Here is a 15,219-nt window from a genome sequence, read left to right as displayed (position 1 = left end):
CACGGCTTAGATGATAGTTTGGTTTGATTGTTTCAGTTACATGTAGAGACACATGAGGAGGAGGAGGAGGAGCAGGAGGAGGAGGAGCAGGAGGAGGAGGAGGAGGAGGAGGACTGTGGGTCTTTAAAGCAGCTGTGATAGAACACATGAAGTTATAACACATCTGTATCAGCACATTGAGAATCACTACAGAGACATTTCATCATGAACAAACTGATGAGAGACGACCTGGAGAAACTACAGAACGGACTGATAGAACCTGAGGCAGGCTGTGAGACACACACACACACACACACACACACACACACACACACACACACACACACACACACACACACACACACACACACACACACTCCAGGTAAATTGTAAGGTTGACAGAAAGTGAAGCCTCCTGCAGCACAAATAGACTCCTTCAGTCTTTGTTGTCAAGTAACCCAGAGGTCAAGAACAATCTCCAGAGAGCGGCTGTGCTGATTGGCTGCTCCTCGACTGTTGAAAAGACTTGTGGAGCAAATGAATCACTTAAAGCTTCTTGTGAAGATGTGTTTGTGAGTATTGAGCCTACGACTGGAGGAATGAGACGTGGAAATGACACGTGTTGGTTTTTAAACGAAGTTTGAAGTTCTATTCATCGAGACTTCTCTTTGTTCACCGCGGAGACGAGAGAAAATATAAGTTTTCTTCAAGAATGGAAGGTAAGACGGGGTTGAAGTATTCCTCTAACACGTCCTGATGTTAAAAACCTTCAGCAGGATTTTTCAAATGAAAGAGAAACGTACCAACGAGGAAGAGACTCCATCTGACCAGAAGAAACATGAAACGACTGCAGAGACAAGAAAAACAGTGTGAGAATCACAGGAGGAGGTGAATCACAGGAGGAGGTGAATCTCAGGAGGAGGTGAATCACAGGAGGAGACGAATCTCAGGAGGAGACGAATCTCAGGAGGAGGTGAATCTCAGGAGGAGGTGAATCACAGGAGGAGACGAATCTCAGGAGGAGACGAATCTCAGGAGGAGGTGAATCTCAGGAGGAGGTGAATCACAGGAGGAGGTGAATCTCAGGAGGAGATGAATCTCAGGAGGAGACGAATCTCAGGAGGAGGTGAATCTCAGGAGGAGACGAATCTCAGGAGGAGGTGAATCACAGGAGGAGGTGAATCACAGGAGGAGACGAATCTCAGGAGGAGGTGAATCACAGGAGGAGGTGAATCTCAGGAGGAGACGAATCTCAGGAGGAGGTGAATCTCAGGAGGAGACGAATCTCAGGAGGAGGTGAATCTCAGGAGGAGGTGAATCACAGGAGGAGACGAATCTCAGGAGGAGACAAATCTCAGGAGGAGGTGAATCTCAGGAGGAGACGAATCTCAGGAGGAGGTGAATCACAGGAGGAGGTGAATCTCAGGAGGAGACGAATCTCAGGAGGAGACGAATCTCAGGAGGAGGTGAATCTCAGGAGGAGACGAATCTCAGGAGGAGGTGAATCACAGGAGGAGGTGAATCACAGGAGGAGACGAATCTCAGGAGGAGGTGAATCACAGGAGGAGACGAATCTCAGGAGGAGGTGAATCACAGGAGGAGGTGAATTTCAGGAGGAGACGAATCTCAGGAGGAGGTGAATCACAGGAGGAGGTGAATCACAGGAGGAGACGAATCTCAGGAGGAGGTGAATCTCAGGAGGAGACGAATCTCAGGAGGAGGTGAATCTCAGGAGGAGACGAATCTCAGGAGGAGGTGAATCACAGGAGGAGACGAATCTCAGGAGGAGGTGAATCACAGGAGGAGACAAATCACAGGAGGAGACAAATCACAGGAGGAGGTGAATCTCAGGAGGAGGTGAATCTCAGGAGGAGGTGAATCTCAGGAGGAGGTGAATCTCAGGAGGAGACGAATCTCAGGAGGAGGTGAATCACAGGAGGAGGTGAATCTCAGGAGGAGACGAATCTCAGGAGGAGACGAATCTCAGGAGGAGGTGAATCTCAGGAGGAGACGAATCTCAGGAGGAGGTGAATCACAGGAGGAGGTGAATCACAGGAGGAGACGAATCTCAGGAGGAGGTGAATCACAGGAGGAGACGAATCTCAGGAGGAGGTGAATCACAGGAGGAGGTGAATTTCAGGAGGAGACGAATCTCAGGAGGAGGTGAATCACAGGAGGAGGTGAATCACAGGAGGAGACGAATCTCAGGAGGAGGTGAATCTCAGGAGGAGACGAATCTCAGGAGGAGGTGAATCTCAGGAGGAGACGAATCTCAGGAGGAGGTGAATCACAGGAGGAGACGAATCTCAGGAGGAGGTGAATCACAGGAGGAGACAAATCACAGGAGGAGACAAATCACAGGAGGAGGTGAATCTCAGGAGGAGGTGAATCTCAGGAGGAGACGAATCTCAGGAGGAGGTGAATCACAGGAGGAGGTGAATCTCAGGAGGAGACGAATCTCAGGAGGAGAAGAATCTCAGGAGGAGGTGAATCTCAGGAGGAGACGAATCTCAGGAGGAGGTGAATCTCAGGAGGAGGTGAATCACAGGAGGAGACGAATCTCAGGAGGAGGTGAATCACAGGAGGAGGTGAATCTCAGGAGGAGACGAATCTCAGGAGGAGGTGAATCTCAGGAGGAGACGAATCTCAGGAGGAGACGAATCTCAGGAGGAGGTGAATCTCAGGAGGAGACGAATCTCAAGAGGAGGCGAATCACAGGAGGAGGTGAATCTCAGGAGGAGACGAATCTCAGGAGGAGACGAATCTCAGGAGGAGGTGAATCTCAGGAGGAGACGAATCTCAGGAGGAGGTGAATCACAGGAGGAGACGAATCACAGGAGGAGACAAATCACAGGAGGAGGTGAATCTCAGGAGGAGACGAATCTCAGGAGGAGACGAATCTCAGGAGGAGGTGAATCTCAGGAGGAGACGAATCTCAGGAGGAGGTGAATCACAGGAGGAGACGAATCTCAGGAGGAGGAGAATCACAGGAGGAGGTGAATCTCAGGAGGAGACGAATCTCAGGAGGAGGTGAATCACAGGAGGAGGTGAATCTCAGGAGGAGACGAATCTCAGGAGGAGGTGAATCACAGGAGGAGGTGAATCTCAGGAGGAGACGAATCTAAGGAGGAGGAGAATCACAGGAGGAGGTGAATCACAGGAGGAGACGAATCTCAGGAGGAGACGAATCTCAGGAGGAGGTGAATCTCAGGAGGAGGTGAATCTCAGGAGGAGACGAATCTCAGGAGGAGGTGAATCACAGGAGGAGGTGAATCTCAGGAGGAGACGAATCTCAGGAGGAGGAGAATCACAGGAGGAGGTGAATCACAGGAGGAGACGAATCTCAGGAGGAGACGAATCACAGGAGGAGGTGAATCTCAGGAGGAGACGAATCTCAGGAGGAGGTGAATCTCAGGAGGAGAAGAATCTCAGGAGGAGAAGAATCTCAGGAGGAGGTGAATCTCAGGAGGAGACGAATCTCAGGAGGAGGTGAATCTCAGGAGGAGGTGAATCACAGGAGGAGACGAATCTCAGGAGGAGGTGAATCACAGGAGGAGGTGAATCTCAGGAGGAGACGAATCTCAGGAGGAGGTGAATCTCAGGAGGAGACGAATCTCAGGAGGAGACGAATCTCAGGAGGAGGTGAATCTCAGGAGGAGACGAATCTCAGGAGGAGGCGAATCACAGGAGGAGGTGAATCTCAGGAGGAGACGAATCTCAGGAGGAGACGAATCTCAGGAGGAGGTGAATCACAGGAGGAGACAAATCACAGGAGGAGGTGAATCTCAGGAGGAGACGAATCTCAGGAGGAGACGAATCTCAGGAGGAGGTGAATCTCAGGAGGAGACGAATCTCAGGAGGAGGTGAATCACAGGAGGAGACGAATCTCAGGAGGAGGAGAATCACAGGAGGAGGTGAATCTCAGGAGGAGACGAATCTCAGGAGGAGGTGAATCACAGGAGGAGGTGAATCTCAGGAGGAGACGAATCTCAGGAGGAGGTGAATCACAGGAGGAGGTGAATCTCAGGAGGAGACGAATCTAAGGAGGAGGAGAATCACAGGAGGAGGTGAATCACAGGAGGAGACGAATCTCAGGAGGAGACGAATCTCAGGAGGAGGTGAATCTCAGGAGGAGGTGAATCTCAGGAGGAGACGAATCTCAGGAGGAGGTGAATCACAGGAGGAGGTGAATCTCAGGAGGAGACGAATCTCAGGAGGAGGAGAATCACAGGAGGAGGTGAATCACAGGAGGAGACGAATCTCAGGAGGAGACGAATCACAGGAGGAGGTGAATCTCAGGAGGAGACGAATCTCAGGAGGAGGTGAATCTCAGGAGGAGAAGAATCTCAGGAGGAGAAGAATCTCAGGAGGAGGTGAATCTCAGGAGGAGACGAATCTCAGGAGGAGGTGAATCTCAGGAGGAGGTGAATCACAGGAGGAGACGAATCTCAGGAGGAGGTGAATCACAGGAGGAGGTGAATCTCAGGAGGAGACGAATCTCAGGAGGAGGTGAATCTCAGGAGGAGACGAATCTCAGGAGGAGACGAATCTCAGGAGGAGGTGAATCTCAGGAGGAGACGAATCTCAGGAGGAGGCGAATCACAGGAGGAGGTGAATCTCAGGAGGAGACGAATCTCAGGAGGAGACGAATCTCAGGAGGAGGTGAATCACAGGAGGAGACGAATCACAGGAGGAGACAAATCACAGGAGGAGGTGAATCTCAGGAGGAGACGAATCTCAGGAGGAGACGAATCTCAGGAGGAGGTGAATCTCAGGAGGAGACGAATCTCAGGAGGAGGTGAATCACAGGAGGAGACGAATCTCAGGAGGAGGAGAATCACAGGAGGAGGTGAATCTCAGGAGGAGACGAATCTCAGGAGGAGGTGAATCACAGGAGGAGGTGAATCTCAGGAGGAGACGAATCTCAGGAGGAGGTGAATCACAGGAGGAGGTGAATCTCAGGAGGAGACGAATCTCAGGAGGAGGAGAATCACAGGAGGAGGTGAATCACAGGAGGAGACAAATCTCAGGAGGAGACGAATCACAGGAGGAGGTGAATCTCAGGAGGAGACGAATCTCAGGAGGAGGTGAATCACAGGAGGAGGTGAATCACAGGAGGAGACGAATCTCAGGAGGAGGTGAATCACAGGAGGAGACGAATCTCAGGAGGAGGTGAATCACAGGAGGAGGTGAATTTCAGGAGGAGACGAATCTCAGGAGGAGGTGAATCACAGGAGGAGGTGAATCACAGGAGGAGACGAATCTCAGGAGGAGGTGAATCTCAGGAGGAGACGAATCTCAGGAGGAGGTGAATCTCAGGAGGAGACGAATCTCAGGAGGAGGTGAATCACAGGAGGAGACGAATCTCAGGAGGAGGTGAATCACAGGAGGAGACGAATCACAGGAGGAGACAAATGACAGGAGGAGGTGAATCTCAGGAGGAGGTGAATCTCAGGAGGAGACGAATCTCAGGAGGAGGTGAATCACAGGAGGAGGTGAATCTCAGGAGGAGACGAATCTCAGGAGGAGGAGAATCACAGGAGGAGGTGAATCACAGGAGGAGACGAATCTCAGGAGGAGACGAATCACAGGAGGAGGTGAATCTCAGGAGGAGACGAATCTCAGGAGGAGGTGAATCTCAGGAGGAGAAGAATCTCAGGAGGAGAAGAATCTCAGGAGGAGGTGAATCTCAGGAGGAGACGAATCTCAGGAGGAGGTGAATCTCAGGAGGAGGTGAATCACAGGAGGAGACGAATCTCAGGAGGAGGTGAATCACAGGAGGAGGTGAATCTCAGGAGGAGACGAATCTCAGGAGGAGGTGAATCTCAGGAGGAGACGAATCTCAGGAGGAGACGAATCTCAGGAGGAGGTGAATCTCAGGAGGAGACGAATCTCAAGAGGAGGCGAATCACAGGAGGAGGTGAATCTCAGGAGGAGACGAATCTCAGGAGGAGACGAATCTCAGGAGGAGGTGAATCTCAGGAGGAGACGAATCTCAGGAGGAGGTGAATCACAGGAGGAGACGAATCACAGGAGGAGACAAATCACAGGAGGAGGTGAATCTCAGGAGGAGACGAATCTCAGGAGGAGACGAATCTCAGGAGGAGGTGAATCTCAGGAGGAGACGAATCTCAGGAGGAGGTGAATCTCAGGAGGAGACGAATCTCAGGAGGAGGTGAATCTCAGGAGGAGGTGAATCACAGGAGGAGACGAATCTCAGGAGGAGGTGAATCACAGGAGGAGGTGAATCTCAGGAGGAGACGAATCTCAGGAGGAGGTGAATCTCAGGAGGAGACGAATCTCAGGAGGAGACGAATCTCAGGAGGAGGTGAATCTCAGGAGGAGACGAATCTCAGGAGGAGGTGAATCACAGGAGGAGGTGAATCTCAGGAGGAGACGAATCTCAGGAGGAGACGAATCTCAGGAGGAGGCGAATCTCAGGAGGAGACGAATCTCAGGAGGAGGTGAATCACAGGAGGAGACGAATCACAGGAGGAGACAAATCACAGGAGGAGGTGAATCTCAGGAGGAGACGAATCTCAGGAGGAGACGAATCTCAGGAGGAGGTGAATCTCAGGAGGAGACGAATCTCAGGAGGAGGTGAATCACAGGAGGAGACGAATCTCAGGAGGAGGTGAATCACAGGAGGAGGTGAATCTCAGGAGGAGACGAATCTCAGGAGGAGGTGAATCTCAGGAGGAGACGAATCTCAGGAGGAGGTGAATCTCAGGAGGAGACGAATCTCAGGAGGAGGTGAATCTCAGGAGGAGACGAATCTCAGGAGGAGACGAATCTCAGGAGAAGACGAATCTCAGGAGGAGGTGAATCTCAGGAGGAGACGAATCTCAGGAGGAGGTGAATCACAGGAGGAGACGAATCTCAGGAGGAGGTGAATCACAGGAGGAGGTGAATCTCAGGAGGAGACGAATCTCAGGAGGAGGTGAATCTCAGGAGGAGGTGAATCTCAGGAGGAGACGAATCTCAGGAGGAGGTGAATCTCAGGAGGAGGTGAATCTCAGGAGGAGACGAATCTCAGGAGGAGGTGAATCTCAGGAGGAGACGAATCTCAGGAGGAGGTGAATCTCAGGAGGAGACGAATCTCAGGAGGAGACGAATCTCAGGAGAAGACGAATCTCAGGAGGAGGTGAATCTCAGGAGGAGGTGAATCTCAGGAGGAGACGAATCTCAGGAGGAGGTGAATCTCAGGAGGAGGTGAATCACAGGAGGAGGTGAATCTCAGGAGGAGACGAATCTCAGGAGGAGACGAATCTCAGGAGGAGGTGAATCTCAGGAGGAGGTGAATCTCAGGAGGAGACGAATCTCAGGAGGAGGTGAATCACAGGAGGAGACGAATCACAGGAGGAGACAAATCACAGGAGGAGGTGAATCTCAGGAGGAGACGAATCTCAGGAGGAGACGAATCTCAGGAGGAGGTGAATCTCAGGAGGAGACGAATCTCAGGAGGAGGTGAATCACAGGAGGAGACGAATCTCAGGAGGAGGTGAATCACAGGAGGAGGTGAATCTCAGGAGGAGACGAATCTCAGGAGGAGGTGAATCTCAGGAGGAGACGAATCTCAGGAGGAGGTGAATCTCAGGAGGAGACGAATCTCAGGAGGAGGTGAATCTCAGGAGGAGACGAATCTCAGGAGGAGACGAATCTCAGGAGAAGACGAATCTCAGGAGGAGACGAATCTCAGGAGGAGACGAATCTCAGGAGGAGGTGAATCTCAGGAGGAGACGAATCTCAGGAGGAGACGAATCTCAGGAGGAGGTGAATCTCAGGAGGAGGTGAATCTCAGGAGGAGGTGAATCTCAGGAGGAGACGAATCTCAGGAGGAGGTGAATCTCAGGAGGAGGTGAATCACAGGAGGAGGTGAATCTCAGGAGGAGACGAATCTCAGGAGGAGGTGAATCTCAGGAGGAGACGAATCTCAGGAGGAGGTGAATCTCAGGAGGAGACGAATTTCAGGAGGAGGTGAATCTCAGGAGGAGGTGAATCTCAGGAGGAGACGAATCTCAGGAGGAGACGAATCTCAGGAGGAGGTGAATCTCAGGAGGAGGTGAATCTCAGGAGGAGACGAATCTCAGGAGGAGGTGAATCTCAGGAGGAGGTGAATCTCAGGAGGAGACGAATCTCAGGAGGAGGTGAATCTCAGGAGGAGGTGAATCTCAGGAGGAGACGAATCTCAGGAGGAGGTGAATCTCAGGAGGAGGAGAATCACAGGAGGAGGTGAATCTCAGGAGGAGGTGAATCTCAGGAGGAGACGAATCTCAGGAGGAGGTGAATCTCAGGAGGAGACGAATCTCAGGAGGAGACGAATCTCAGGAGGAGACGAATCTCAGGAGGAGGTGAATCTCAGGAGGAGGTGAATCTCAGGAGGAGACGAATCTCAGGAGGAGGTGAATCTCAGGAGGAGGTGAATCTCAGGAGGAGACGAATCTCAGGAGGAGGTGAATCTCAGGAGGAGGTGAATCTCAGGAGGAGACGAATCTCAGGAGGAGGTGAATCTCAGGAGGAGGTGAATCACAGGAGGAGGTGAATCTCAGGAGGAGACGAATCTCAGGAGGAGGTGAATCTCAGGAGGAGACGAATCTCAGGAGGAGGTGAATCTCAGGAGGAGGTGAATCTCAGGAGGAGACGAATCTCAGGAGGAGGTGAATCTCAGGAGGAGGTGAATCTCAGGAGGAGACGAATCTCAGGAGGAGGTGAATCTCAGGAGGAGGTGAATCTCAGGAGGAGACGAATCTCAGGAGGAGGTGAATCTCAGGAGGAGGTGAATCTCAGGAGGAGGTGAATCTCAGGAGGAGGTGAATCTCAGGAGGAGGTGAATCTCAGGAGGAGACGAATCTCAGGAGGAGGTGAATCTCAGGAGGAGGTGAATCTCAGGAGGAGGTGAATCCGGCTGCTGTCCATGAAGCTCTTTAATATCACGGCTGAATGTTAACTCTCTTCAGAGCAAATGTTTATTAGAATGATGTGAAGCTGTATTCATGCATCATATTTGGCCCGTTTCATTCAGCTGTTTCAATCACTGCAGAAGGTCCTCCTCCTCCTCCTCCTCCTCCTCCTCCACTGAGGTGGATGATTAATGACGATGTTTTTATGCTGTTGGCTCCAGAGAGGAGGTCCACGGAGGAGCTCAGGATTAATACAGAGAGGAGCTGAACCATAGAGGGGGGAGTCAGTGTGTTTAACCTGAAGGTGAGTTCAATCAGCTGACGACCTCACAAACAATAATCAATCAAGCTCGTCGTTCCTTCTGCTCCTGAGATAAAGATGGTGATTAGAACTCAAGTGACGTTCAGGGAAAGGATCATCTGTCTGCAGCTGTAACGAGGCTGCAGCTGTCTGAGCGACGCGGATCAAGTCTGTGGCTTCAATTTTCACTTTTATCACTAAAGTTTATTTATATACAAAGGAATTCTCCGAACTTTTTATGACCATTATTTTACTCATCGTACTTCTTCTCATGTTGTGGAACTTTTAAACAGTTTAAAGGTGTTTTTATAATTGTTTGGCTGCCATCTCTATCGTGAGAAGCACTTTGTGTTATTAAAGTGTTATGAATTCATTTTATTTAGTTTATTTAGACGCTCCATTCAAATAAAGAAAAAAGAAAACCTTGAATGTGGGAGAGAACAGAGGAGGAGCCTCATCGCTCTCCTTTAACACCGTCACACTCACAATGTTTGGTTCTTTAAATGATAAAATCAGAGCAGCAGAACCAGAGATATCATCTCTTGTGCCTACATTACCCACAATGCACCCGTCTCTCTGTGGTGCGCTGTCCTTGTTAGCAGCTAATGTAGCACAGCTTCACTTCTTTAACTTCACACTTCAAACTTGTGGTCTTCAACATCCTCGAGTGACATCACTCGAGGATGTTGAAGACGTCACACAGCTGCACATCTGGAGACACTTTAAAACACCTGGAAACACACTGATGTGGAGAGGAAAACAGATTACTATCATACTCATTATACACATTTACTAAGCTGCTAAATACATTAAATAACTACAATGTCCTCATGTTGATAGAACATTGAACATTCCTCACATGAATCTATTTCCTAATGAGAACATGAACATGTGATTATCTCTCATCTATGAAATGAATCTATAAGTACTGTGTGAGTGATCCACATCTGGTTGATCAGCTGTAACGACAGGTCAGCAGGCGACACACACACACACACACCACAGGCTGAAGAGTTGTAATGAGACACACACACACACACACACACACACACACACACACACACACACACACACCACAGGCTGAAGAGTTGTAATGAGACACACACACACACACACACACACACACCACAGGCTGAAGAGTTGTAATGAGACACACACACACACACACACACACACACACACAGGCTGAAGAGTTTCCATGCTGCTAACGTCCGGCTGGACGCTGAGAGATGAGACGAGGAAGCAGCTCATCCATCTCACCGCAGTAGATGCAACATTCATAACGCCCTGACTCAGTGAATGCATTGAGAACAAATCACCTGCTGTCCTGGCAGCAGAGCGAGCAGAACCCATTTTCATAATTTGAATAAAAGGTGCTTTGGTTTCAAAACACTCTGAGGGTCAAACTGCTCGTACGTGCTGTCAGTCAGCGGGCTGGGGTATCCTTCAATGAAACACACCTCAGCCTGCTCACCCCCACCTCCTCCACCTCCTTTCCAGATGAAGCCCTGCAGCCGGGGTTTGATCCATCATTACCATAGATTAACTAACTCTCACACTAACGGATGCTGTCTCTGCAGGCTGACTGCCTCCTGCACGCAACAGTCGCTCGTGTCTTTTATCTGCAGCCGACAGACGCAGCAGGGATCTAAATAAAGCAGAGCGCTCCAATTGTACCGCTGAATGTACGCACACGGTGAAATTCATGTGGAAAATGAAAAGTAAGGCACTTTAGAGATTACATAAATCGTGATTTGTAATGAATTTGAGCGTTATCCCTGAGAATTAATTGTCTGTTTAAAATGAGTGCAGTCGGTTGTGTAAATCCGTTGTGACCTATATACACGGAGTGGGCGGCTCACAACCAACACGGAATATAAAGTAGTGAACTTGTTTTTGTTGGAGAAATCACGGATACGTTGAAGGTTTCTGCATCTTTTATTTTCTGTGAGGAGGAAGATTCCCGATGAAGCCGGTGGTCCTGTGAGGATGAGTCCTTGGATGAAGACTCACTGATGATGACATTATACAGGATGTGCCTCCATTTATTTTCCTCATATTAACAGCAAGAGTCAAGGTTCCGAGCGTACAACGGCCAACGTGAGCCAAGAGGGTCACTCTCACACAGGTCCAGTGTGAACAATGAGCCGAAAGACCTCGTATCTACGGTGTGAAGAGATTAAGTCTGCTGGTGTTTACTCAGTTTGTTATCATGCTAACATATGAAAAGATTCAACCCAGCAATAAATCAAGTCTTGTGTGTATCTGAAGTCAAGAACAGATGCTGGTGAGACACTGAACATCTTTGACCGGTCGGCTCTCATCATGTAACGTTTGAATGACGCAACAATTTAGTCTTGTTGTTTTTCTTAAGTCATGTTAGAGACATTTATGATTTGTTTTTCTGTTAAGTTTTCGCTTTTATTTTACTTCGTCTATTGCCTTAAAATGCGTAGTAATGACATTTACTACGAATCGACGTGTTATTTAGACGCCTCCCCGTGTGAACCAGTTGTTTTTGCAAAAATTGGATACGTTGAATATGGACGTTTTGGTTTCTGCGTGATGTAGAACGACAAGCGACGAGCAGAGCCGGTGATGTAATATATTGAGCAGTTGTTGCGTTGCGTTGTTGCGTTGCGTTGCGTTGTTGCGTTGCGTTGTTGCGTTGCGTTGTTGCGTTGCGTTGTTGCGTTGCGTTGTTGCGTTGCGTTGCGTTGCGTTGCGTTGTTGCGTTGCGTTGTTGCGTTGCGTTGTTGCGGCGCGTCGTCGCGTCGCGTCGTTGCGCTGCGTTGCGCTGCGTTGCGTTGCACTGCTGCGATGCGTTGCGTGGCGGCGTATATAACGACATATACCTTGTCCCTGTTGTACCTTGTCCTTGTTGTACCTTATCCTTGTTGTACCTTGTCCTTGTTGTACCTTGTCCTTGTTGTACCTTCTCCTTGTTGTACCTTCTCCTTGTTGTACCTTGTCCTTGTTGTACCTTGTCTTCAGGCTGTACGGACTCCCATGTGTTAGTGAGGTGAGAGAACACACCGGCGCTCAGTGAAGAGGAGAGACACGTTTGTGGAGGTTCTGCTGTTGGCTGCACACGATTTAATCAAAGTGACAACGGTGGGTCGTTTCTGCGAGCACCAATCAGATGAGAGACAGAAGATGGAGCATGTTCCTGATGTAAACGGAGTTAATCAAGTAAAAGGGACGGCCTCCTCTCGTGCTGGATGAGATATTATATTTAGAATTAGACGTAATTTTAATGAGATGGCCTTCGTAGGCTGGCAGAAGAATGTATAATGAACGTGTAACAGGCAGGTTAACGATCCATAATGCTACATCTCCACCAGTCAGAGTGATTAAAACACCAGTGGGTCATGGAGCTGCTCTGAGCTGGTGGTTGATGGAGAGAATAAAACCTGCAGAGCGACAGCATCGACTGGCAGAGACGCCCCATCGATCAGGTTCACTTTACTGAAGGGAAGAATTAAAATAGTGCATGAGCGCCTCATGAGGCCCGATGTCACAACATTACTGACAGATTCATGACATGTGCGCACCAATCAATTTTGTTCTTACTGTCGTGCGTTTTCAATCACAGTCACACTGCCAGGACACCATTCTTCCTCGAGGAGACACATCTGCTGTGAGGTTTGTCGTAGAGAGAGAGCGGTCGAGTTCCAAAGAAAGAAGCACGAAGAAACCGAGACGATGCTGTTTTGTCCGAGATGGAAGTCCGAACAGTTTTTCCAAAAGTGTTTCCACTTGATTAACAGAAGAGACTTTGGGCTGCAGTAACAGAGGCGCTGAACGTTGAGTCCCCTGAGATACGGATTGTGGCTCGGGGGGAAAATAAGTTTGAGCGAATCAACTCAGCCACAGCGTAGATGGTCAGAAGGTGGCGCTAACGCTATGTTTTACACATGGCTGTAATCTACCAGAAAAACAGAGTAGAAGAAGAAGTAGAGGTCATCTAACCGTCTACCAAAGAGATCTTCAGGGGTTTGTTTCAATAGTTCCTTTCTGTCCTAAACTTCACGGGAATATCGGAGAAGACGCCAACAGCTGATTCGTCAGAACCTTTCCGACAAAATGTTTCCGAAATACATTTAGTGCATCAACTAGAAACACCTCAAACTAGCTTAAAGACTAGTTCTCACACTTGAGGAATCATTTCTAATGTATTACTTCCAAATAACAAAATATACTGCTAGTGTCCAATAACACACAGAGATATTATGTCATTGATCAGTAAAGAAGTGGATCGACCGACACAATCGGCATCTCTTCTGGTAATTAATTAATTCAATTATAAAAGTCACTGTGAACAATACGAAACATTCTTTTTCTGTTATTGAGATGTTTCATGTGTGTGTGTGTGTGTGTGTGTGTTGGACTGGTTGCTTAGTTTAATTAAGACAGATGAGAATATCACGTTGGGTTCTTTTTAACAATGTTCTCACATTAAATCATAAACATGCATTTATTCTACACACAGAGTAAACTGTTGATCACTTTTACTTTGGCTGCTCACGAGTCTTTTGGCTTCTGGAATAAAATCAAACTTTTGGTTGTCGGTCGTGTACCTTTGTGACGGCTCTTTGACTTTATATACAGCACTCGTGTCGACGTGTAGCCCGGCTCACCGCTCACTACGAACTAGTGGAGAACACAAAGCTTCCAAAGATGCCAAACATGTCAGACTGAATGTTGGTAATATTTGTAAAAAACAATCCACCCGATAGATGTTAACAGTCAGTTATTATGAAGGAAAGTGATGCTGAGAGTTTCACACTAGACGTCTATGACGACGCGTGAAGTCGTAAAACGTGTGTTCAAGCCGAGTTAAACCTCTAAAGAGAATCAGCGCTTCGCTGGGAGAGACGCTGAAAAAAGTTTGTTTTCTGTAACATGAAATCTTTCATCTATGAACAGAGGGAATAAAACATTTTTAGTTGTTTAAATATAAAAATGCAAAAATATGGAAATACAGTCTGTGTGTTCATTCATTTGGTTTCTGCAGACATCGATTATGATCCAAATGTAATTCTTTGTTGATGGCTAAATCTTCAGCAGATGATGTAATGTTTTGCAAGAAAGTCATTTTATTTATTGCATCTCTGCCTTCAGTCCAAACGAGGATCAGCTTCAGCCTCTAACAACACTTTTTGGTTGAATCAAAGTGTTTCGACTGTGTGATAGGATCAGAACTGTAAGTCGCTTTGGATCAAAGCGTCTGCTAAATGACTGTAATGTGATGTAAAGTAATGTAATGTAATATAATGTCTCCATCTTCTACTCATACAGCAGAACCTCCACTCGTCCTGAAGCAGCCTGCTGCCACAAACCTCCACCAGCGGACTTAGAAGGAGACAGAAGCAGAAGGTTTGACATCGTTTCGGTGAAAGAAAGAAGAAAGTAACACGAGGATCAGAGAAGACAGAGTGACAGACACCTGAGGGATAACTGATCCAACATGAAGTCATTAAACCAGAGGACTGGTAGACGTCACTGGAAGCACACAACAGAGGTCTCGTGTTGGACTGCACTGTTGGTGCTGCTGTGGTCTGCAGTAATGTTTGATGATCATGTTTTCACAGTTCTCTCCTCGTCCTTCCTCACATAAATAAGTGAACACAAGGAAGCACCAACAAGAGACAAAGAGAGAAATATTACGGTTGATTATGGAATAATAACAGAGAATAGAAGTTTGGATTGTTTCGCAGCAATGAGTGATTATGAGAACAAAGGCAGAAAATAATGATAAAAAAACACAAGAAAGCTTCAGAATAAGAGCACCAGTCAGCTTCAGAATAAGAGCACCAGTCATGTGAATGTGATGACGTATTCACCTGCTGATGTGTTCTCTCCACTCGTTATACTTCCTCCTTCATTGTTACGTATATCACACAAACACATTCTGTGGGATATCGACACATTACGGCGCATTGTTTATTCCGTAGGTATCTCTATGAATGGATGAGAGCAGCCTGCATCACTTAGTGAGCTCTGATCATCACAACCTCATCAGCTCATCCTGAGATG

Source organism: Anarhichas minor, unplaced genomic scaffold, assembly GCF_050575085.1.
Source record: "Anarhichas minor isolate MPS153535 unplaced genomic scaffold, ASM5057508v1 ptg000047l, whole genome shotgun sequence".
NCBI classification, from domain to species: Eukaryota; Metazoa; Chordata; class Actinopteri; order Perciformes; family Anarhichadidae; genus Anarhichas; species Anarhichas minor.
The sequence above is the reverse complement of the archived record's forward strand: the minus strand, read 5'-3'. Positions refer to the sequence as shown.